The sequence below is a fragment of the Miniopterus natalensis genome, chromosome 19, assembly GCF_054644295.1.
Source record: "Miniopterus natalensis isolate mMinNat1 chromosome 19, mMinNat1.hap1, whole genome shotgun sequence".
NCBI lineage: Eukaryota > Metazoa > Chordata > Mammalia > Chiroptera > Miniopteridae > Miniopterus > Miniopterus natalensis.
Genome location: NC_142099.1, coordinates 38,088,418 through 38,111,152, shown reverse-complemented (window position 1 = coordinate 38,111,152; position 22,735 = coordinate 38,088,418). Strand labels below are relative to the sequence as shown.

The 22,735-nt window shown below is 54.4% G+C and overlaps 1 protein-coding gene across 2 annotated transcripts in view; it reads left to right on the top strand.

The window, feature by feature from the left end:
- Positions 1–22,735, top strand: part of PBX1 (PBX homeobox 1) — a 220,125-nt gene that overhangs the window by 154,752 nt on the left and 42,638 nt on the right. The window lies entirely within an intron of this gene.

Here is a 22,735-nt window from a genome sequence, read left to right as displayed (position 1 = left end):
TAAAGTGCGGTGGGCAGGAACTTCTCAAACTGCCTTCTCCTTGCTGGGCCCCGATGATGTCGCTCTGACCACGTGGGTCGCACTCACGTTGGAAGCCAAATGTGGGATTATTTTGGGGGGATATTTTCTGTCCTCTCACTTGGACCAAGGCCCCATCCTAAAAGCCCAAGTGCCCCCCCTGCCCCCCCGAGCCTTTTTCTTTTTTGTTTAAATAGTCTGTCTTTGATTCCTGAGCTCTGGCTTCACGATTTGTGCAAGAACCTTGAGTAAAACTACTTCCCTCCCCTGTGCCCTTAAAAGGCTGGCCCCTCCCATCGCACCACGCAGGGACATGTTGGTGGCCAGGGCAGGACTGTTCACAGCAAGACGTGCAAACCCTGCTGGGCTGAGCACCTCCGCACGTGGAAGCTGAAGACACACGGGCGGTGGGTTATGCAGACTGGGGGACGTAATCACTGTGCACACGTTTACTAGGCGTGTGCCGTGTTCGTGTGCCTACCCGTGTTTGTGTGTGTGTGTTTGTGTGTGAACCCGTGTGCACGCACACTGAGAGACGGGTTTGGTGTGTTTTGGGAAGTCAGAAAAATAAACATTGAATATATCCTTTTACTAGGGCATTATTTTTATCAACATTTTTGGTAAATAGTAGAGTATGCCGTTACCCCCAGTGATATTTATGTGGGACCTGTGTCAGATCTTTCCCTCAGCCTCAAACTCATGAGTGCTAAGTGTTGGCCAAATGCAGTGTCATAGCTAAGGCTTATTAAAGAAATGGTTCCTTTAAATACCGACCAGTAATTTCAAAGAAGGGGGGAAGCACTGGCCGCGTTTCTCCTGGATTGATCGATCGATCGGTTACTGCGTCATTCCATGTGTGTGCTCCCTGAAGACCTGTTTTAGATCATCTCACTGCACTCTGTTCCTCACAGGCTGCTGGAGAGCAGCTCTGCACGTCTCAGCCTGTTACGGTTTCCACACTCGCTGTGATGCACCACCCTGGAACCTTATGTGGGATGTAAATCTGTAGTCGCTCCTGACCACCTCCGTTTCTGCAGGCTTGAGTCACTGAGGTGAAGGAGCCGGAGGCCTGCAGAGAAGTTGCCAGTTTAAGAGAGAGTGTTAGGACGTGGCAGGAAGAGGGGCGCCCAGGTCAGCCCAGGGGCAGGAGCGGCTGGTTCCAGGAGCTATTGTCCGGAGTGGAGACAACTCTCAGCTCGGCATCTCTTCCTCCCCCCAGTTAAATGTCAGCCAGCCAACTCTAGAGATAACAGTGAAAATTAACCTGAAACAGGGGCCACATTTTTCAGAAATAGGACATACTTAAAAAATATACAGGCCGGCTTGTGAGGACACAGCTCTCGGAGGTGATCTAGTGGCTGAAGACCTGGTTCTGGAGCCTGGAGGAGACTGCTCGGTGGCCCCAAGCCACCTGGGTTCTCAGCTTGGCTTTGTGATCCAAGTGGTATTGGGCGAACACAGGTAAACCCCTGGGACTAGATGCCTTAGACATACCACTGTTCCCTTGTTTTAGCTAAAGTAACTTCTTGGCAGCAAATTTTCTAGGAACACAACAATTAGAGATGTTTAATAACCTATGGTCACTTTCATGCATCTTGGACTCACTTTACGCTAATAAAAACATTCTTGCCAGACCTGGCCTGGCGGCTCAGGTGGGTGGAGCAGCGTCCGATTTCTGGTCGGGGTGCCTGTGGGAGGCAACCAGTCGATGTTTTTCTCTTATATCGATGTCTCTCTCTCTCTTTCTCCCTTCTTCTCTCTCTAAAAATCAATAAAAGCATATCCTCAGGTGAGGATTTAAAAAATCTTGCCAGAAAAGTGAAATCAGAGGTCCCTATTTTTAGCTAGTTTTAATTTGTCAATCATTGACCTACTTTTCTCTGGAAATTTGAAATAAACTGGGAAATATTTTCAATAGTACTAATATCAGTACAATAGTTTTCAGTGTACAAAGAACTTTTCATATATATTACCTCAATTTTAACCCTCACAATAACTCTGAAGAGGTAAGGGTGTGTTTTTTTAAGTTTTTTTGTTTTGTTTTTTTGTCTTTGTGTCTTTTGCTTACAGATTGGAAAACAAACTCAGAGAGGTTAAACCATTTCACCAAAATCACAATTCAAACCTAGTGTGAACTGTTAGGGTTAGGTGCAACTGTAACAAAACCACACCCACCCAATTTTTAAAAAAAACAGAAGACAAATATGATCCTCTGGTAGTCTCATGACTGGAGATGGCTGCTGGAGCGCCAGCCATCTAGTCTGCCTTCCAGGCGTGACCGGAGGAGGGCTGAGGAAGGAGGGTGCAGCTAGCCCCCTCGGGGCCTTCTAAGCACTGCCCCCTGCCACTGTGTCCCAGTGAGGAGCCTTCGTGATTCGCCCGCACCCCCTTACGGGAAGCTGGAGGCAGAGCCCGCTCGCCATCCCCAGAACAGGGCGGGTTCCTGAAGTGGCGCTGCCCCTGGGCCTGGAGGAGAAGTGAGCGCCTCAGCCCCCACGTCTCCCCTGACCGGGGGACACAGCCTGGGCGGCCACTTCTGTTGCTCCGCTCGGATCGGAACGCAGGTGCCGCAGGGAGAGCCTGCGTGCAGAAGACAGAGGCAGGGCCTGACTTGTTAACGGGTGCTTGCGAAATTGGCTAAACTGGCGTGCACTTGTTTGTGACGGGGAGGGGAGTGCGTCCCGGAGCCACCGCCGCCCTGAAGGGTCTGGCTCTCATCCTGCTGCAGGCGGCCATCCAGAGGCCGGAGCGACTGTCAGGCTCCCGTGTAAATTCTCGAGGATGACTTGGTTGCTCCCAGCAGAACGTTTCTTTAATATGTGGCCGCTAAATCCACAGCCCCCTTGGTGTTACTTCCACTTAAACCGTGAAAGAGCAGCTTATGGGATTGCGGAGATTTATGGAATTGTCTTCATTGCTCTGCTGCCAGCGGTCAGGGGGCCCCAATACCCCCATGGCCTCAGTGGGGCGGGCGCCGACCGCCACCTTTATTTCTGGAGAACATCCAGGCCTCCAAGTCCGTGGGGCAGGTACATTTTGCTGTGGAGCCCAAATCCCACTCCAGTGCCGCCCGTGAGCCCAGCGGGAGGGGAGCCTGCTGCGCCCGTGCCCGGAGGCCCCGCTGGCGGCTGCCCTGCCTCCCCGTCTGTTCAAGGAGGGGCCGGGAGCGCCTGTGGGTGACGGGAGGCACTGTGTGTGTGTGTGCGCGTGCGTGCGTGTGCGCGTGCGTGTGTGTGTGTGTGCATGTCGCCGTGTCATCTCCCGCGTTGTACGTCGCTTTAGCCTCTTCGTGTTTTCCTTGGTTCGCGCGTCCACGCGGCACCTGCCAGAGCGGGGCTTTCGCTCAGGCTGCCCTCGCAGTAACGCGGGGCGGGCCACGTCCGTCAGGAGCACTGCCCGTCTCACCGGCCGCCGGGGGGCTTTATGGGGCTGCCTGCCCCACCGTATGTTTTATTTAGGCCCCAGATGTCCCGAGCCGTGATTCAGTTCTTATTTTGTCACAGTCTCGGCTGTGTTGTTTTTTTTCTTTCCACTCACCTTTGTAATTCTGTTGGAATTTGTCTAAATTGCTCTAGTCCATCTACATGGAAAAAGACTTATTTGTGACAACTTTGGTCCTCAGACCCCTGTGCAGTGTAATCGGAATGGGTTATGTAAAGCCTTTCCCACAACTCTAAATGGAATACTCGGGGCAGTCTATCTCTTTAGCGTTATTGAAACTGCTGCCGGTGTTTATTATATCTAAAGACATAATTCTTCTCATTTAAGGCATTTGCTTCATTTTGTAAGTCAGCTTGTCGTGACTCCACTCCTGCTGTGAACTGACCTTCCCCCTTTGGGAAGGAGCTTTCTGCAGGAAGAGACCTCCACTTGGTTGCAGATGAAAATACTTTCCCTCCACCGGGCCTGGCTAGGTGGTTGTACATGTCACATGCCAGTGACATGGGAATGGTCATCAGTGGTACATGGGTACTGATGTAACCCTCAGCCTCAGGAACATGCAGACAGGATGTCTTGACAAGAAGCAACAGGCAGTAGAAAGACATGTATACACCGAGCCCTGTGCTTAATGCATCCATGATCATGTATCTGCCCGGCAGGATTAGGTATTAGCTTTTAAAAATTCATCTTGAGCATGTTATATGTCTGTGTGCATGTGTGTGTATGTTTGTGTGTTGTGTACATGTGTGTGCACATGTGCAGTGGAGTGGGCAATAAAGTGTCTTTCCTGACTGGAGAAAACAAAACACTTTTTGCTCTGATCTGTTTCGGGAACTTGGACCAGGAAGGGGAGCTGGGCCTTACCTATGGAGATTGGCTCCTGATAACGGCTGTCTTCTGGTGCCAGGTTTAGGGAAGGAGGCAGAGGGCAGTTAGTGGAGTCCTAACTGTGCTAAATGGATTGCACCCCACGAAGGTTGGGGAGAAGACAGCTAGCGCTCACTTCTCTTGTGCCCCATGGCACTCCCATGGTTTACGCTGATTTAGCCCTGACCCCCTCCCTGCAGGATGGCGGGATTCTACCCAGTTTACTCCCCAGGAACAAGCAGACGTGCTGGTGTAGAACGGAGCATACCTGAGGATGCTGTGCTTGTGCTAGTCAGTTACATTCGTTCACTATTTCCAAAATAGTTTATTTCAATAAGAAAATACATTTGGGACCCAGGGAAAAATGAAAATGTGAACCCCTTATTCAAAAATTCCAAATTTCAACATGCGGCTTCAGCGCATTAAACCAAAGGCAGGTCCTTGGGAGCTCAGGGCCGTGGGATAGCCCAGGTCACTTGTCCACAGATCAGGAGGTTGGCTTGAAAACAGGAAGGCCTTTAATCCTGGACGCTTCCTTAGGGCCCCCTAAGTGGCACCCGGAGGAGGCATTTGCATGTGGGGCTGGAGAGGGGTGGGGTGAGAGGCAGGGTGGCTGCTCCAGCCTGCCCAGCCGGGACGTACCAGGAACGTGTTACCTCCCCATGTCTCATCACTCACTCCTGAGGAATGCTGACCCGGAGCCACTGAGAGAATGGACGCGTGGGAGGCGGCACAAACGTGAGAACTGGGCCCCTGTCCTCCCTGCCAGCTCGGGTTTGGCTGGTTTTCGAGTTGTGAGTTTATTATTATAAGTGTGGATAAGGCCCATCCCCATGGAGAGGTCCCAGCACCTTCCACGTGTATTTCCAGCACAAAAGCAGATGGGATAGAAACTCACACAGAAATCCCAGCTGCTGCTCCGGACAATTCAGCAAAACAGGAGATTTCGGCTGAAACAAGGGCATTTAAGCAGAACAAAATTTCAAACGAAGCCTCAGTTGTCAAGCCAGAATATGTGTATTAACCCTGCATCTTCTGAGGAGGACAGGATTTTGGGGGCCTTTTTCCGTATCTATACGGAAAAATATACAAATTTTTTTCACATCGGCGGATGTGCCCGCTTAACAAAGGCAGTTGTTTATGGTTCAGGGAGGATAACCAAAATGTCGCCTCTTTTCAGTCATCTATCAGAAGGGACAGGAAAGGGGGGAGGCGAACACCGCCGCGTGCGAGGGCTCACGTTGCTCCGGACAGGCCTTCCAGCTTTGTGTGGTTGAAGAAACAGCTTCGCGATGCCTTCCCGGCCTCCCCGCTGATCAGTGGCGTAGACGGGTCCACATTCTCCCCACACGTGAGGGAGCCCGTCCGAATCTGAATCCCAACACCGGGAGCCCAACAGAGAGGAGAGTGGTCAGGGCCACCCAGCCTCCTGACCCCCCGGAACCTGCCATGAAGACCTTGGGCCCTGCCATTGACATTCGCTGGCTCCTTGTGCGGGCTGAGCTTATACTGCGTCATAACTTCGCTTTTGCCCCCTCAGATGTTTCTGCAACGTGACTTGGGTCTATAGCTTGCGTCACCTATCGCTGTGGGAAAACCCGTGGTCCCTGATCGACTCCCTCCCCTAATGGAGCCTCACTTCGTCATTTATCGAATGGGCCCCAGTCCTCTCCTACCAACCAGCCGTCGTGGGAGGAGGGGAGGGATTTCTGTACTATACAGATGTGAAGACACCGGCAGGACCAGAAGCTAGAGTAAATCGGCGTTCTAGAAACAACGTGGCAGGTGTCAGCCGTGAGCCCATTTTTATTACCATGGCCCAAATGGAGTAGTTTATGAGTGTGTGTGAGTGATGAGGCTCTTCGTTACTGACGGGGTCTGTCACTGTCCCTGCCCGGTGACTGGGCTGCACCCTTACCTTTCCATTGCCCCCCCCAGTTCACAGCATGGTGGCTGGCCTGGGGCCTGACTCTGCACAGGACAGACAGCCCGCGCTTCTCTGAGGACCAGCAAGGCAGCCCAGGCTGGTGCAGAGAATGTGACTCTGAAGGACCAGACTTGGGTCATCTTTGGAAGCCTGAGCTGATTTCAACCCCTTGGAGCCAATTAAAAAAAAAAAAGAAAGAATATCCGAGATCTACTTCTAAAGACTGACATCAGGATCCGATGAGATAACCAAGATGAGATCACAAGAAAGCTCTTGGTAGAATCTTGAGAAGGACAAGAGAGGGAGGCGAGTCCAAGTCTGTTCGCAGGCCTCTGACCCGCTCTTCCTGGTCAGAAATGGACCTCAGGACCCCTGAGCCCCACCCTCACTCTGTAGGTAAAGAGGCCTGCCCCAGGTCATAGAGATCCAGAGTGGCCATGGACATCGGTCCCACCGGGAACCTGTGCTTTTCCCACAGAAGCCACGTGGGCCCCAGCCGCCTGGGCCTCAGATGGGCGGGCGTTCCCTCTGCCAGGGCCAGGGCAGGCTGGAGCCCCCCCACTGGTCTTCCTGCCGCGCCTCGTTGCCTGACACCCCGCAGGACCGCGCCTGCGGCCCCCTGCATCTGTGGGTCCACTGTGTTCAGGCTCTTCTCCAGTGGGGCGCTGCTGTGCAGTTATCCCACTCTCTGAAGGCCATCACTGTCTCTAGCAGTTATGCTCATGGCTGACACTCTCCACGCACAAGTGCGGTTCTTAGCCGAGTCCCAGGACCCTCAAGTCTTTGACGCTTCCAGCGATGTATGGTGAAGGCATCGGTGTCTGTTCCACGGCATGGGAGGTGTATCGGGATGGGGTTAGAAGGGCTGTGGCCTCCGAGATAGAAGCAGGAGCAGTGCACTCAGCGTCCACGCAGTCATCATCGCGAAGATGGCGGCCTGGCCTGCGTTCGGCTGGTCTGTCCAGGCAAGGCTAGCTAGGAAGTAGGCACTGCCTGCCACCTGGAGACCCGGCTTTCACCGGGGGTGCCGCCCTCCAGCCCCCCGGAGGCCTCCGCCACCACCTTCATCTCCTTCACCCAGAAAACCTGGAGGATTTGGAACACTTTCTGCCCACATCTTCAACCAGGGGATTTCAGCGTTTATTGCTTTCTTCTCCAGGCCTGAAACAGCTCCAACCAGCTACTATTTGACAAACATACAAGTATTTTTGCTTACTATCCAAAGAAGAATTTTCTTGCAGCTAAATGAGAACTTGATACCTTTGTTACCCCAGTGGCTGTGTGTGCATACCTGTGCACGTGTGTATGCGAGTGTGCGTGTGTGCATGTCTGTGTGTGCATTTGTGCATGTGTGTGCATGAGTGTGTATGTGTGCACATGAGCCTGTGTATGTGAGTATGTGTGCAAATGAGTCTGCATGTGTATGTGTGTGTGTGCATGTACATATGTGTATGTGTGTACTCATGAGTGTGTATGTGCGCGCATGAGTCTGTGTGTGTTTGCATGTGTACGTCAGTGTCTGTGCATGTATCTTTGTGTATGTGTGCACTCATGAGTGTACGTCTGTATGAGTGCATGTATGTTTGTGTATGTGTGTTTATATGTGCATATGTGAGGTGAATGTGCACATGTGTGTGTTTGTGTGTGTGAGGTGTGAGTGTGCACATGTGACTGTGTATGTGTTGGTGTGAGTGTGCGTGTGTATGAGCGAGCGTGTGCGTGCTGCAGGAGGGGTGGAGCCCAGCCCTCCCTCCCTCCGTCTCTGCTCCCGGCGGCCGGCACTGAGCCGCGCAGGGGCCGGGCTGCCTTCCCCTCCAGCCCAGGGGCTCCGTTCCCGCCCACCTGCCCTGTCCCTGGGCCCCGGGCTCTCCCGCCTGTCTGTTGTCTGCACAGGCATTTGTTTGTCCAGAGCGCACAACGCTCTGCGCTTGACAACTGCTACAGCCTTTCTGCCTTTTCTCTTAAACAGCTTTTTTAAAGCCCCAGGAGACCCTTAAAAAAAGGATGCAAATGGAAACTGTGCTGGAGCCAAGGCGAACGCCGCTGTGAGTCGTGGGGTCCTGGCCACACGGGGACAAACTATTTTTTATTTGGGGTAATATTTCTTCTTCGGCATTTATTACACCTCTGTTAAACACAGCTCATGTGACACCGTGTTACTCAGAGGCGATCGGAGAGAAGGCTGAACGCGGAGCCTTCCCGGGGCAGGCGGGGCGCTGCTAACGGCGCCATTAACGCTGAACGGAAGGCCGCCCACCTGCCCTGCCGCCCGTCCCGTCGGGAGCTCAAGCCGGGCCCAGGCCCCAGGCCAGGGGTGAGGCGGGAGGGGGGCGTGGATTGTAGAACCCTGGGCTCTGAGAAGGGGAGCAGGGAGCCGAATTCAAATCTAGGTCCCACCCCAGGGATAGAAGCCCCACTGGTCCCCAGAACTCAGGCAGCCCCTGTCTATTCCTCCTTTCCCGTGATCGCTTTTACCCGAAGATCAGCCACGAGGTCCGACTTAGGGACAGAGGGAAGCTCAGCAGGCAGGTGGCGATGGGAGTAGCACCTTCCAGTTCTGCAGCGCTTGACCAAGACTCTGCCGTTAGACCTTGGGGCTCAGCAGTGCAGTTATTTTATTTTTAAAAAGCATATAGTTTTAAATCCTTTCATATGTTTTAAACCCTAGCCAAAGATGCAACACCGTTTACCCCCATCTAACAGGCCACTCTCAACATGTGCTTGTGTGATGGGGCTTCAGAAGATGTCAGAGAGGGAAGTTAATTTGGGGCTTTGTGGAGCATGTATGTATAACTCTCAGCAGGTTCAGAAGAAAAAGGCAGTGGCCCATTTTGCTGATGGTACTACCTCCTTGGGCACGGTGACTGGCTGTTGTTAGCAGGATCCCGCGTTGAAACGACTTGTGGCTTAGAGTGTGGCCCCTTAACAGCTGCCCACCCTGCTACCTGCCTACCTTACACTGAGGTGGGCCGGTTTGGGGGCCGCCCTGCACAGTTGCTGGGGGAGATACCAGGATGCAGTGAGATACTGGGTGAAATTGGAAAGGCTAGTTGGCCAGCCCCCTTGATGACCTTGGCTGTCCGTCTATCTGAGCAGATCTGGCAGAACTCAGCATCCAGGCAGCTCCTGAGCACACTCCTGGCCCGGCGGGGGCACAAGCTGCTGACACAGACCCAGGGAGGGGTTCGGACCTGGTGAGGGGTTCTGTGCTCAGTGTCTGATTTCTCGGACATGACCACATCCAGTTCTGGGCTCCAGCCCTAAACTGTGCCTTGGCTACCAAAACTAAGGTCCGTTCAGATCAGCTTAACTCATCGCTGGGGAGGCGCTTGATAGAGCTTGGCTCCTTCCTGCATTTGGTGGCTTTGTCTCCAACAGCAGTGGCTCTCAGCCCCTTTGTGTTGGTGGCACAGTTTTGACTCCTACAATCATTTTGTTTGCACTTTGGAGTGAATTTTAAGCTCCTCTGAAGGGTCTTCAGCACCACGTCACTCAGGAGGAGAATGCATTTCTTCACGACCAGCCCTTCTGCTATGACCCTGTGGTCTCACCTTTGACTCGGGGCAGATGTGTTGGACCCTGGTAGACAGAACTGGGTGACCTGCTCACTCCACATCCCACTTATGGACACAGTGACACCTGTGTGTCTGTGTGTATCAGCAATACACTGTGGTCTGTTCAGTTGTTATAACAACTAGTCCTGTGCACTTGTCAGTTGTTTACGAGTCCAACAGCTTTGGTCTCGATTTCCTGTCAAGACAATGGAATTAAAGGTCTCCCTGTATGTGCTCACGCGCTATGATCAGTGTGGGGAGTGATCTGGGGGTTGTCTTAGGACTAAGATGGTGAGGGTGGGATGGGACTTGGGGCAGGTGGTCAGGCCTGTCATTTCAGAGCCCTTAGCCATATCCCACACCCCACCTGTCCCGGCTCCTTTCTTGCCTTGGATTACCTCCAGAGGGGATTCCTGATGTCACTTGAGACACCTCTGAAATGTATGGGGAAGATAAAGTGTTGGAAAGTCAGGCACTGGAAAGAATTCCTTGAAGGGAGTCTTGCTGAAGAGAAGCGGTGTGGTGGGGGCCCTGGGAGCAACAGGCAGGTGAGCACGTGCCTGCAGGTGAGCCCAGTGCCTTAGGTGAGCTGCACTGTGTGGGCTGTCGGCCTCCAGAGGTCAGGGAGGATGCTTCCTGGGTCCCCCATGACCGTGGAGGCAGTTTTCAAAAATGTTCTGTCCACTTTGGATACATGAACAGGAGGGAGGGGCAGATGGCAAGGTCAATGAGGAATTTCAAAGGCCCTAATTAGTTGTTCTCTACAAGAGAAGGCGGGTGAATCTTGAACTATTTACACGGAGCAGACTGGGTGTAAGGTTCACCACCAACAACAGGCAGGAGAACAAACCTAAAACAGTTTCCCCTCTAAGCAGGGCGCAGGGTCCCTGGGGCGGATCCGAAACATTCATAAGTCGTGTCATCTCCTCTCCTGGGACTTGCTGAGACCTTTCGCCAGCCTGTCATGAGGTGCTGGCCCCCAGGTGGGAAGGCGAGTCAGCCTGGGAGATGGAAATGCAGCTCCTCTCAGGTGTGGGTTGGTTTGGCGACTTCAGGGGGAGGGTAGGATTCTTACGTTACTGACCTGGATTTCTGAGGCCAGGTACACGTTCCTTTGTGATTTCCATGTCCTTCGTGTGGCCCCCAGCAGGCCATGGCCAGCACTGTGGGAAGAAACTGTGGGCTCTGTGCCAGACACTGCTGAGGTCCCTGCTGTGGCCGATTGAGGAGGATGTCACCCTTGGTTATGATTGGGGGACATTATGTTTTAATGGACCTGAAAAATGTGCTCAAATGCAGTGACTTCATGACTTTTCCAAGGACCAGAAGGAGTAGATTTTTATCCCATCAAACCTGCATTTCCCCTTTGCAACAGCCACGTTGCAGTGTGGTCACTGCCCAGGCATTTCTGACCCCCCTGGAGGTGCCCAAGTGCGCCGAGGACTGCAGCCCAGGAGGGTCGACATGCCCTTGGCAGCGTCAGTAGGGCCTTGGTTACGCTTCAGGGCTGTAATGCAGGCTGCTAATCCTCCTCGCAGGAGAGGCCCATTCCCTGAGATAAGCTGATTACTGGCTGGTGTGGGCTCCATGCCCGGCCAGCCTGGGTTCCATGGGCTTGGTGCTGTCTGCTCTGTGTCCTGGAACCGAGTTTGCTGGCTCTGGGTCCGGCCTGTGGGGCTTCAGCTCAGGCCGGGGGAGGAGAGGTGGGTCTTGAGTCCAGCTGCTTTCTCTCAGCCCCCACGTATTCTCTTTTCTCTGTTAGCGGAAGGAGCCAGCTCAGATTCTGAGATCCCGAGAGTTTTGCCCCCAGGACCCCTGCCAAAGGACACCAAGTGCAGGACTGCCCAGACTCTGTGCACTCTGCTGCAGAGGGCTGCAGGGGAGGACTGGGGGACCAAGTGGAGTGTGTGAACTCAGCAGCTGCTCCCCCAGGGCAGGGGCCTGCGGCAACCCCTCCAGGGCTTTCTCAGGTTCCACCGCTTTCCTCAAAGCCACCGAGCCTGGAAACAACCAGCCCCCTCCTGGCCCAGCTCTGGTCTGGGGTGCGACCTGTGGTCTGGGTGCCACCTGCAGCTGGGAGGCCGTGGGCAGAGCCCTTGCTGTCATGGAGGAGGAAGTGCATCTGTGATGACTGTCAGCCTTATGATGTTGGCGTGCTGGACGCTGCTATAGTCTCGGGGTCCCCAGCCCCTCCACTGAGCAGTTCTTCAGGAGAGGGTGGGGCGCCCCATCCCCAGGTGCAGAGCTGAGGCTATATTTTTATCAGCTTAAAAGGGGGCTGCCACATTGAATGGCAGGAGGGAGGGGTGGACAGGTAAACCTGAACACCTGGCCTAGCCTCGGCCCCTCTGGGCCGCACATGGTGTCTGTATTTTCTGGAGTCAGGAAATCTGGATCAGTGTGAACACGTTTAGTTGTGTCCATGTGACCATATCCCACACAGGGGCCTTGGGTGAACAAACGCCCTCCACGCCGCTGTGTTCTATTTTTTACTTTATTTTTTTCTTTGTATTTATTTTTTAACTTAATTTTTTCCATGCTCTGTTTATGCATCTGCTCCTTCTGGGCAGGTGCTTGTCTCTTACATCTGTTCCGCCAGGCCCCACCTGGTGCGAGTGAGCCCTCGGGAAACGAGGTTTGGGTGCCGTCGATGAAGAAACGCGTGAGGATATCTCATAGGGGGCCTGGCCCGGGACGCGAGCACGTGGAAGCTGGTAGTAGGTGTTGCTCTGCTCTCCCCCTGAGACAGAGGTTTGGGACCTCGGGGTTGTGGCTGCCCTCAGATGGGCACGGCACAGCCAGCTACAGGTGGACGGGACACTGAGCGCTGGGTGCGTGAGAAAGGCCACCGAGCGTGTCCTAACCCCTGGTGCTCCTCGGTCCACAAACTCCCTGCAGCTGTTTTATCTCCCTCCTTCCTTCTGCGTTTTTAGCCCATTTTCCTCTGCTGGCCCTCTTTCCTCCCCCCAACTCTCCTCCTCCCCTCCACCTTTCCAAGGGAAATCATGTCTCCCAAGCTCGGCATATTCTCCAAGTGGGTAAATTGTACCCCCAGGGAGATTCTTTTCCTTCTGGGATTAACTTATACTCCTCAGAACTTTCCGGGAGAACCACAGGGCTGCGCCGAAAACAGAGCCATGAAGAGGCTTTGGAGTCGCGAGCCCCGTTGGAGCCGCGCAAGTTCCCTGGCATTCGCGGAGTGACTCCCGCGGCGCGAGGGGACTGGGAGCCAGTGCGTGGGTGGGCCTTCCGTGGCGAGTGGCGTGAGTCCTGGACCTCGCAGCTGCATCCTGGGCTCTGCGGCGTGGCGTGGGTTGTGAGTGTGCTGTCGGGTGCAGGAGCGGACGGTAGCCAGCCTTCTCCCGTCTACAGGTGAACGCAGGGAATGCCCGGCCTCACAGGGGTCATTGTCTGGGAAGCCACACCTCGAGCCCACCTGAGCGCCTCTGAAATGCTCTCAGGAGCTTTCGGAGCAGAAATGACTCGTGACGCTGCCTCCCCAGACTCCGACTCGGCGCTCTCTCACAGGGCGTGAGCAAGGACCAGACTGTCATCGTCTGAGAGCCTAGCGCCCTCCAAGCGCGGGGCCACAGGAGCGGCAACAAGGCAGAGGGGAGCTGAGGAAAACCCCGATTCTCATTTGGTCCTTTCTCTCCACCCTTGTCACTGGAGAGTGGGCAGCGGCCTCATCTGGTCGGGCCGCGGCCACCCTGAGGGGGGACCAGCAGCTGTTTGCTGTTTGTCTAAAGTAGAAACCTCTTGGTCTGTAGGTCTGCAGGGCTGGGGTCTAGAGCTAAACCTTAGGTCCACGCCAAAGTCAGTTCCCTGGGGTCGCCTCTGCCAGAGGAGAGAGAAGTGCATACCCATTGGCGTTGGGTTACAGGACCTTAGAGCCCGGCCGGTGTGGCTCGGTCGGTTGGGGTCGCCCTGTGCACCAGGAGGTTGCTGGTTTGATTCCCGGTCAGGGACATGCTGGGGTTATGGGCTGGATGCCCAGTAGGGGCCGTGCAGGGGGCGGCTGATCAATGTTTCTGTCCCTCTTCCCTTCCTCTCTCTGAAATCAAGAAAAACATAGTTTTCAAAAATGTAAAAAAGGATCTTAGAGTAAGAGAGCCTGTTTTCCAACGTTGTCATGGTTCCCTGTCTGAGGTAATGTTTGAAGAGGAGCAGATGGGCTGATGTGACTCCATAGCCTCTTCGGTTTACTGTTTTTAGGAGAAAGGATATTTATTATACAGACATGCAACCATCCTGACACGGGTGTCAGTCACTTTCATGGAAAACTTCAAGGCACCTTCTCACTTTTCCAGGAGCCCAAGTGTTGTTTTGGGAGCACACAAAGGCAGAGAGTGGCCCTGGAGTTCTGGTTTGCAAATTGGGGATAGGACCCGAAACTGGAGAGTCGTTGGTGTAACCCCGAACCTTAAAACCAAGAGCTTGTGCCCTGGTCGGGTATCTCAGCTGGTTAGAGCTTCGTCCAGATATGCCAAGGTTACCGGTTTGATCCCCAGTCACAGCACTCGCAAGAATCAACCAATGAATGCACCAATAAGTGGAACAACAAATCGGTGTTTCTCTCTCTCTCCCTCTCTCTCTCTCTCTCTCAAAAATCAATCAATCAATCAATCAATAAAAATAAAACCAAGGGCTTGTGCCAGCAACCCAATGCCATTCATTACCAAAGAGCAATGACATAGTGACTCAAACTTTGCAGGAAGTAAAGACCAACTCTGCTCCTTACCAAGTGTTTCCACAGCTGTCTGCCCGGGTGGCTTGGTGAGGGGCAGCCTGTGACTTAGGGTTACTTTAAGGCAGAATGGGCAGAGGGCGTGGAAGCTGAGACGGCCTCTATGTTGTTAGTAGTTTCCCTTGGCTTAGGCCAGTTCAGGAGAACAGAGATAAAATTCTGCAAACGGCAGCAGCGTCCAGGTTCACGTTGGCCTCCAAGCTGTGAAAATCGTCAGCTGCTGCTTCTGGCCCGTGTCCGGAGGTGCTGAGACGGGGGGAGAGCCCTGAGTAGGTCCGCTTCACGAGTAGCTGTGCGCCTGTGGGCCCCGCTCCCCCGCGCTTCATCCCCCATCTGAATAAAGGGGCTCATACACCCCGTAGTGTCCGTGTGAGAATAAAAGCGAATGAGCTCATTTTTGACAAGTTTCTTTTAAAGCTTAATTTCCAACAGCATTGCCCTCAGCTCTCCTGCCCGCTCGTCCGCACCCGTCAGCTTTAGTTTGTGTGATTAGCCCGCGGCCCTCCTTTCCCCGCGGTCATTTAAACCTGTCTGAATTCTGGCCGAGCCTCCCGGGTGGACATCTCGGACCCAGCAGAGAATAGGAGAGCCTGAGCTTGTGGAGGGATTTGGCCACGGCCCCATGCGGGAGGGCAGTGGGTGAAGCAGTGCGGGCCGCGATCGCTGTGCCAGGAGAGATTCATTCTGCCCCAGCCGCAAGGCTGCCACCAAGCACCAGTGGCCAGGACCTGTCCCGCCGCGCCCGGCAGAGGGCGCTGCACTGCAGGTGGGCACAGAGGGACAGTGAGTTGGCATCTGAGCTTTCCTCCCGGCCGCCTGTCCCCGCACAGGCTCCGTGAAGGGGGCACCACGGGCCTCCTCTGCATACTTCGGGGACTCGCTGTCCTCGTCTAAGCAGACTCCTCGTGGGCTTGAGAGCAGACGGTCCGGGCGGGAGAGATGTCGCTTACTCAGCGGGGGAGAAAACACACCCTTTCAGGTAAATGTAGTAAGAACCCCAGGGAGCAAGGCCCTGCCTCGGGGGGCAGATCTTTAAAGGGAAACGAAGGTGCCTGTCATCTGTCAACCGCTTTCATCTCACCAGCGCTTCATGGTGCCTACTGATTTTGATGGTGACGGTCACGATGCCCACTGCACGGCCCCACGGGGAGGGAGCCCCCTGCAGGAGGGTCTCGGTGGGGCTCAGTGTCCAGAGCCAGGCCCCCTCCCTTCTCTCCCAAGTCCCTGGTCCTGCCAGGATGTAAATGCCCACGGAGGCAACAAAGAGGGCGAGGGCCCGGCTGCAGTTCCAGCCCCCCGCCGCACCCTGCATCCCCGAGCCTGCGGTGGCCGCCACACACCAGGTAGCACGTTCTCTCCACTGAGTTGCCATCATTTACTGGAAATCGGCTCCTTTCCAGTGTCCCCTGGAAACTGGACTCAGCATTTGGGGAGCCTGCTCAAGATGGAATTTAAACAAGTTCGAGAAATGTGAAGTCTGCTAGACCACCAGGCATTTCTGTATTCAAGATTCCAGCCCCTGGACGGTGTTGGGGGGGGACTCTGGAGGACACCCCGGGAGCTCAGAGCACCGCACATATCTCATTTCCCGAGGAAAGGCCCAGACACCGACATGGGAAAGACTGGAAACAGTGGCCCTCTGGATTCTTTCCCAATGCAGACATCACACCTCCCTCGAGCCACCCAGCCAAGGCCTCTGGGCCCCAGGAGACGGTTCCCTAGTGTGTGGAGGCTGGGAAGGCGAGGACCGTGGCTGATTTGCAGGGCAGCGCTTAATCTCCAGCGCCCTCCGGCTCCCCCGGCTCGCCCGGCGTGTCCCCTGGCACAGCTGCCCAGGGCACCAGTCTAGACGCAGCCGCATCCTGTCCTGCCCCCCCCCCCCCCCGTCACAGGCTTCGGGACTCCAGAGGTTGTTGGGACTTCTGAGAAGCAGCAAAGCCCCTGGTTCTGCTACAGCCTCTCTGCCGGGGCTACGAGGCTCCTTGCCATGGAGGACACCACAGTGACTCAGAGCCGCACAACAAGGGCTCAGAGTGGCTCCTGTCACGCGTGGTGATGGATTGCCCACAGGCTGTCCCCGAAGCACCCTGGTGACCTCCTGTGACTGGTGGGTCATGGGTGTTGTCTGTGGTCATGGAAAAAGGTGAGCAAATTGGCATGTGCTTTGAAATGGACCTGGGTGCCCATAAATAGACCCGCCCGGTGTCCTTCATCTGTGAATCTGCCACCCAGAGTAAATGGAGAGATGACGTCCTCTTTGTGGCGGCGTTAGGATCTCCCTCCCTCCTCCCGTGTCCCTCCCTCTTCCAAGCCTGAGAAACAGACAAACTGCGCAGGCTGGTTAGAATCCAAACATGTCACTGCAGTAAGGACATGTCCCATGGAGCTGTGCATGTGGCAGGCCACAGCCTGAGGAGTTTACTAGAACAGGGCCTGCCTAGAACCCCTGCTTCTATTTGCCTTCAGGGTCCCTAGCTCATCCATCTTGGCCTCCTGTGGGTCCAGACAGAATCCTTTCCTGGCTGGTTTCCACATGCAGCCACCCCAAGCCACCCACCCCTGGCCTCCCCCCTGAGGCTGCACTGACCATCCAACTCCCCTGCCCCTTCACCCCAGACGCCCCCTCTTCTGCCAACTTTGCCACTCGCCCGGGCAGTACCTCAGAGAGGCCCCTCTAAGATCAAGGCTCTTTCTGTCGGTTCCAAAAACCTCATTTTGTAGGAAAAAATTCTCCCCTGTGGCTTCTCGGGTTTTTGTGTGACTTGCCTCTAGTTACTAAATCTGCCTGTAATTTTCCCTGTAGCCCTAACCAATATGAAATCCTTCCTCCCTCCCTCCCTCCCTCCCTCCCTCCCTCCCTCCCTCCCTTCTTTCTCTTTCTTTCTTTCTTTCTTTCTTTCTTTCTTTCTTTCTTTCTTTCTTTCTTTCTTTCTCTTTCTTTCTTTCTTTCTTTCTTTCTTTCTTTCTTTCTTTCTTTCTTTCTTTCTTTCTTTCTTTCTTTCTTTCTTTCTTTCTTCTCTTTTTTTCTGAAACTTATATTACCTTGGATTGGTTAAGCTACCAAAAACAAAGAAAACAAAACAAAAACCCTCCCCAAACCCCAAAAGAGCTTGGCTTAAACAAAATTCAAGTTCATTTCTCTCTCACTTTCATGTAGTCCAAAGGCAAGCATCCAGCTGGTCTCGAGAGTATGAGAACTATCTGGTGTCTCTCCCTCAAGTGGCTTCTATTCCCCAGGCCAACTCATGGTCCAGAGTGGCTGCGAGAGCACCAGCCATTGCATTCACCTTCCAGCTGGCAGAAGAAGGGGGGTGGGCAAGAAAAGCATTCCTTCTTTCGGACATTCCTAGGAATTTTCTTCCACTCATCTATCACTGACCGGAATTTTGCCACAAGAGATGTGACCACATCTAGCTACAAGGAAAGCAAGAAAGTTTGTCTCCTCCCAGTGGCCATGAACTCACCGAAAAATCAGGGCTCTGTTGGTCTACAGAGAGGGGTGTGTTGGAAGAAATCCACAGATCAACATTTTCCTTTATCTTTGTGCCAACCCCTCTCCTAGGTCCCAGGAAGGAGAGGCACACATCTGCACCTCATCTCTCAGCATAAATATCAGCAGAGTTAAAGTGCACATTTACGTGAAATTACCATGTTATTGTTGGCGGTAGTGGCAGTGGTCACAGTCGACATGGGGTTCAGTGAGCCTTCCTGACCTTGTTCACGGAAAAAACGCTTGTCCTGTTTCTCCCACATTCGATTTCCCACCCACCTCCTCAAACCTGGATCTGAATGGAGGCTCTCCTCTCTCTGGTTATAATTTATTTATTTTTAATGGAAACTTGAAAGCAGCTATTAGAGACGGCTTGCAGGCCAGCTTGTCTGACACAAGGTGAGATTGCTTCCAAGCTAAGTGGTTCCCAGAAGGGTCTTTCAGCTTCCAGGAGGCATCTCCCGGGTGAGCTCTGCCAGGTCGGAGTGGCCTGCACACGCTCCGGCTCAGGAAGACCCGTTGGGGTCTCTGTTCCAGACTTGAGAGGGAGTGTGACTCCTCGACTCCTTGGGCACCCCTGGGAAGAGGAGTTGGAAGGGGCCCGAAGGAGAAGGGAGGGAAGAAGATATTTGAAAACAGGCCCTTGGTGCCCAGGTTCCCGGCCTGTGGTGGTGTCAGTAGAGGTAAGCCTGATCCCCAACATACAGAGACAAAAGTCTTAGCTCTGCATCTCTTGTGCTTTCTTACGCTTCCCACAAGGACCTTTATCGATGGGGTGGATTTGGATTTAACCAACAATTGAAAGGCTACCAGTTACCAAGCACTGACATGTGCTTTTAAAAAATTACCAACTCAATCCTTAATGATCATTACGGTGTGGTTGATATTATGGACTGTTGGGTAATGAGGAAACCCAGCGGGAAGGTCGCTCAGGGGGTGCCTGGTACCAGCTCTGTCCCACTGTGCTGTGCGCCATGCCCCTTGGCCAGCAGGAGAACCCTGGGCCCCTACTTACATTCTGGGGGCCGTTAGAGGAAATCTCTCGTGAATTCGCTCTCACAGGGAAGCAGGTGCCTGATTGAGACTGAGCCACAAAATACTTCCATCTCAAGGTGCAGGAATATTGAGAAATTTCTCCTGCTTTCTCCCTGGTCACTTCCCTTAGAAACTACCATTGTTGGGAAGCTTCCGTGTCCAGGGGACACACAGTGAGCCGACCAGAGTGACACACTTCTCATGCTTTGTTTGTACAGCCTGGCAGGGAACTGTTTCTTGTGCCATGTCCCTCGTGGGATCTCGGCCTCTCCCCGGGCCTGGCCCTCCCGAGGGCTTTCCCTCCCCTCTGGCGTGGCAGGCTGGCCCACGTCGAGTGGAGTCCCCTGCAGCTCCTCTCAGGAAGAGGGGCTCGGGAGCTGAGGCGAAGCCTGAGCCACTGAGGCCCGGGCCCCTCACCCAGCACCGGCACCCGGCACCCAGCACTCACCCGGGAAGGCAGGAGCCTGCTGCAGGCACATGAGCCTTGTGTCTCCCCGCTGGTCCACGCGGGCCTGTGTGCCAGGCCGGGGAGCATGAATGGGATCCGTGGCTGAGCACACACACACACACAGAATCAATTCCACACCCACAGAGCCACACGTGGTGTGTGGAGCCCAAGCTGGAGTGTCTAGGACATCCGTGCACACACACACACACAGAATCAATTCCACACCCACAGAGCCACACGTGGTGTGTGGAGCCCAAGCTGGAGTGTCTAGGACCCAGACTCAGTCCGGCTCTGCCCGTTTGCTATGCCTTTGTGTCCTCAGTTCTCTGCTCTGTGACTTTGGAACATCCCTTCACCTTTTCAAGTCGAGGTGTGCAAGTTCTTCATGAACAAATAAAAAAATAACCGGTATTTCAGGAGGCAAGCACTTTGCTCTTTTTGTAAAACTGCATGGAGACCACATTTCCACCCCCAAGTTCTGACCACTGCACGGGGCGGGAGGCAGAGCAGCCTTGGGGTGAGGCCCCGAGAGCTCCACCCTCCCAGCTCTCCTCCTGGTTGTAGGTCGTGAAGCCTGGCTGGTGGACGGGGACACCCTCATGGTGGGTAAGCCTCCTGCCTTCACGTCGAGCAGAGACTGGCCAGAGAGCGTGGGGGCTGCACCCGGGGAGGCTGCCTCCCCCTCTCCCGAGCACCTCCCTGCTCTCCATCGCTTGGCCCCGGTCTGGGTCCCTGCCCTGCTGTCCGCGTCCAAAGACAGTGTTCTCTGTGGGCCGGGCCTCCTCCCCACCTACAGATGTGAATCCAGCGGGGCAGCTAACCTGGGGCTGGCAGCTGCCGGCCTCCCAGCCCACCTGTCCTTGGTGACAAAACAGTGCCCTCTAGTGGGCCTGCCCGGAGCTGCTCCGGACCCATCACAGCTCAGGCCGGGAGGAAACCTCGGCCCCAGGCCGCCCGCCTGGGATCCTGAGCGTGCCTTTGCATTGGGGGGGTGTTCCTCTTGTGTGAAGAAAAGCAAGGTAAGAACTGTGGGAATTCGAGCTGTGATGGTTCTCTTATCTTGGGAATTTTACCCTAGAATTAACCCCAGGGCAGCGAAGACAGCAGCAGATGTGATGGCCAATGCTTTGTAAAGGGCGTGTGACAATTTCTTTATAAATCACTTACCTGCCTTGACCCGTCTCTTACATGAGGGGCTAGACTTGTGCGAAGGAAACTCCTCTTTTAAGAATTATGACCAAAAGGGTGGTGTCTCCTGCCGGGGACGTCTCTGTGAATCTAATCCAGGGCAGTGGGTGACATTTTCAGCGGCGAGTGTGCGCGGGCCGGACTCCCGGGCGCACCGGCGGAAAGGGGGTTTGCCCTTTAAAACCTGCTCCGGGAAAGCTGCTGGGCTGGGAGCGCGGGGCGGGGCCGCCGTCAGGGTCGGGGACCTGATCGGATGTGATGGCTGCTGCATTAGGTCACAGCTCCGCGCTCAAATTGGATCTTGGAGGGTGAGTGTTAACATCTCCAGTGGCCTGGCGATCGCTCATTTGAGTCCTGCATGGTGCCCAGAGACAAAAGGGACCTTTTAAATAATCATTTTGTCTCCAACTCACCAGTGCCGGCTTCGAGCCATAAATGGGTAGCGTCGGTTCTGCGGAGATTCTTCACCCTTCTCATTTATTTATTTAATGTTGGCGGGATTTTTCAACTGGCCAGTTTCCATATCAGCCCCATCCCCGTCTGTAGTGGGCACAGATGTCCGTGCGGCGTGCCCCCTCGCCCACATGCGCAGCCCGGGCCGTGGAGCCAGCACCTTCCAGGCAGCTGAGTGGGGGAGGCTCTCTTGTTCTCGCTGTTCCCATAGGCACACTTTTTTCTCTGGAATTTTTTACTTGAGCCATCAACATTTATAGTGTGGTACCTTCTATTTTTATCATACCAATTTCTTATTGTCTACATTTAGAAACCAATTACATTAAATTTTAGTGGATCCTAATTTCTCGTTTAAAAGTATTTTCGTAGGACTCATAAAAGGATAGAATCTAAGTGAAATGCTAACACTTTTACTGTGTGTTTTTTACACACACACACACCCCAACTAAATGGATCCTTCATACTCAAGGGTGAAAAATGCCCACGTAGAAAGGGCCTCACACCCTGAGACCCTCCGTGGCGGCAGCGCTTCCAGTGTCCCTTCCCAGCCATAGACAATCCCCTTCCTTGTTTTATTTAAAACCAGTTCGATGTCCAGACCAGGAGAAATGTACTTAGGTCAGCGTGTGGAGTGTGTGCGTAGCTGTGCTTTCTGACTCTTTAAAGAGGAAGTGGGCCTGGCCGGGAGGCTCAGTTGGCTAGAGCATTGTCCCGAAAGGCTGTGGGTTCGATTTCCCGTCAGGGTGCATATGGAAGGCAGCCAATCGATGTTGCTTTCTCAGGCCTCCTCACCTCTGCTCTGACCGCCACCACTGGTCCACGTGGCTCGACACTGCACTTGGCTATCCCCTGCTTTCTGAGTGCGACCCTGCGGGGGTTGGATTTCCCCGTGAACCACTATTCTGGTGGCTTCTCGCCTGTCTGTGAGAAGCCGGGAGCACGGAGGCACAGCTGCGTGACCCAGGATGGACCACCCTGGATATCTGTGTGTCTTCTCAAGTTGAGCTCGTATCCCTTCCCTGGCAACCCCACGGGCTCACCAGACACTCCCCACCCTGGATCAGCTCTTGCCTCCCCCAGTGGTCCAGCCTCATACCTCCCTGGTCACAGGGACTCAGCCTGTCCCCAGAGTGTGAACGCACTCGGGACCCCTGCTCCTTGGTCACTCCCCTCCTCCCCTACCCCACCCAAAATGGTTTCTGTGTTTCTTCACTGGAAGGCCTTCTCAGGTCCCCTCTCAACAGAGGCCTGGCTGCCCACCCTGGCTGGTGCGGATGAGTGGGTTACTTTGCAGCTGGTTGTGTGACGCGTGAAGGAACCGCCCAGCTCTGCTGACTAAACCTCTCCACCCACTGCTGTCCAAGCCCCAGGTCCCCTGGTGGTCAGCATTTTAATAAAAGGAGCCCATCTTGTTGACTGGAGCCGCCCATCCTTCCAGAACCCCAGCTTCTCTGAGTCCCTGACAAGCTTGTTCAAAGCCCCCCCCCCCCAAGTTCCAACAGGGCCAAGCCCCAGTGTGTCCCCAACACGTTCTGCCTCAGGGCCAACCGCCATCTGCCGGTCCAGA